This window comes from Hevea brasiliensis, unplaced genomic scaffold, assembly GCF_030052815.1.
Source record: "Hevea brasiliensis isolate MT/VB/25A 57/8 unplaced genomic scaffold, ASM3005281v1 Scaf323, whole genome shotgun sequence".
Lineage (NCBI taxonomy): Eukaryota > Viridiplantae > Streptophyta > Magnoliopsida > Malpighiales > Euphorbiaceae > Hevea > Hevea brasiliensis.
The window spans coordinates 19,619-22,218 of NW_026614833.1; the positions used below are offsets into that span (position 1 = coordinate 19,619).

Below are 2,600 nucleotides of genomic sequence, written 5' to 3' on the forward strand. Positions count from 1 at the left end.
TTTATAGTCCTTAGCTGGACTCTTTTCATTTTTCATGGTGGCTGAAATTGGAATTTATTGCCTCTATTCCCAATAGGTGCTTCAATGAATCTATACTTCATTTTCTTTCCATCACATGAGAAGATCCTCGTTGCTTTGTCTAAAAATCCAACCATTTCTTTCTTGACGACCTTTGGTGCACGTTTTTCTTTGAGAGATGATTGCTTGACCTCACTTTTCTCCACTTGCTCAACTTGAAAGATTGGTGCCATAGGATAAGGTGGATTACCATTCAAATGTTGTGCAAATGCAGCCTCTTTTGGATTTTCATCATTGATACTCCCTTCATGGATAAGACAATTTTCAAGAGAAGCCTTCGGATAGCTCTTTCTAAAGTGCTCTTTTACTAACTCATCAACTATATCAATTCTCAAACAAGAGTCTACATCTTCATGTTGCTTCTTCTTATCATTGCTAATGTTGAAGACTAAATGATCCTCTCCGACTCTGAGAGTAAGCTTTTCACCTTTCACGTCAATCAAAGCACCAGCTGTAGTTAGGAAAGGCCTCCCCAAAATGATTGGGATATTAGAATCCTCTTCCATGTCCAAGATGACAAAGTCAACAGGTATATAGAACTTCCCAACCTTTAGAGTCACATTCTCCAAAATCCCTTCAGGATACTTAATTGATCTGTCAGCTAACTGAAGAGAAATGTGGGTTGGCTTAAGATATCCCATATTGAGCTTCTTATAAATGGAGAGGGGCATGAGGCTAACACTAGCCCTTAAATCACATAAAGCTTTTGTAGAACATGATTCCCCAATGTGGCATGGAATTGAAAAACTCCCTGGATCCTTGAGCTTTGGAGGAAGTTTCCTTTGGAGGATGGCACTACATTCCTCAGTCAAAGCTACAGTTTCATGGTCTTCAAGTCTCCTCTTATTTGAGAGAATCTCTTTTAAGAATTTTGCATAAAAGGGCATTTGTGAAAGAGCATCAATAAAAGGCACATTTATGTATAGCTTCTTCAAAACCTCTAAGAACTTCCCAAATTGCTTATCAAGCTTGGCTTTTTGAAATCTCTGTGGAAAGGGAAGCTGTGGCTTGTAAGGCTCTGGAGGTATGTATTTCTCTTCTTTCTCTTTTCTTGCACTCTCTTTCTTTTCACTCTCTTGTTTTTCATTTTCATCAACATCTTCCTCATTTTCTCTCTTCTCACCTTTTTCACTCTTCTCATTATGCACTATTTTACCACTTCTTAGTGTAATGGCATGACATTGCTCTCTTGGGTTTTCCGGTTGACTTGGAAGTTTTCCAAAAGACTTGGTACCTGAGGAAGATGCTTGTTGTGCAATCTGATTTTCCAGCATTCTGTTATGTGTTTGCATCTGTTCCAGCCTTGCTTTCATCTCTCTCATCTCCTCATCATGCTTAGTTTGGTTAGCAAGAATCTGTTGTAATAAAGCTTCAGTGGTGGAACTTTGTTCTTGCTGTTTTGGTGGAGGATTCATATTTTTCTGCTGAAAATTAGGCAATGGTTGCCTATTTTGCTGATATGGAATTCCTTGTTGCTGTTGTGGTTGAAAATTTTGATTTGGAACTTGACTTTGCTGATTTCCCCATAAAAAGTTGGGATGATTCCTCCAAGTTGGATTATAAGTTTGAGAGTAAGGATTCCCCATTTGTTTGTTTCCATAATTACCAACATATGCTGCTTGCTCTCCATAGTCTACTCCACAGCTGGTAGTTCCCTCTGCATAAGCAACTTATTGTGAACTTCCAGAAGATGATGATGAACTAACCAACATACTTAAATCTTCCATCTTCTTAGCCAAGACATTTGTAAGTGCAACAACTTTGCATTAATCATGTTGAATGGATCAAGATCATACATTCCAGCAGCTTGCCTCCTTTGAGTTGGAGGTGGTCCTCTTGGACTACTCCAAAGATGAGTATTCTTTGCAATTTTCTCCAATAGCTCATAAGCTTCATCTTCATGCTTCATAATAAATTCTCCTCCTGTTTGAGCATCAATAATCCCTCTAATTGCAGGAGTGACATTTGTGTAAAAATTCTGATTTATCATCCATTTTGGAATGGCATGATGTGGGCATTGTCTCTCTAATTCCTTCCATCTCATCCATGACTCATAGAGAGTTTCATCTTCTCTTGGTTTGAAAGCTGTCATTTGGTTCCTCAATTCTTGAGTTTTTCCAGGTGGAAAATATTGTGCCAGAAATGCATCAGTGAGTTGCTCCCAATTTGTAATGGAGTTGTGAGGTAAAGAATCAAGCCAATCCAATGCTCTATCTTTCAAAGAGAATGGGAATAGCTTCAATCTTGCTGCATCATCAGACACTCCAGGTTGTTTTTGCATGTCACAGATCATAGCAAACTTCTTTAGATGTGTGTGTGGATTTTTAGAAGGATGTCCCCCGAATTGGGAATTTTGAATCATTTGAAGAACTCCAAAATCCATCTCGTAACTATTTGCATCAATTCTTGGTCTTGCTATGCTCTCTCTTAAGTCATCAAAACGAGGAAAAGCATGATCCATCATACTTCCCCTAGGCACATTAGCATTTATAATCTCTTCACCTTGGGCTGCATTTTCATTG

General features: G+C 38.5%; 1 non-coding gene across 1 annotated transcript; it reads left to right on the forward strand.

The window, feature by feature from the left end:
• Window positions 1-2,078: 2,078 nt before the first annotated feature.
• LOC131177091 (small nucleolar RNA R71) lies at window positions 2,079-2,185 on the forward strand. The gene has a single exon (XR_009146802.1). It is a non-coding gene; the product is annotated as a small nucleolar RNA R71 (small nucleolar RNA).
• The last annotated feature ends 415 nt before the right edge of the window (window positions 2,186-2,600 follow it).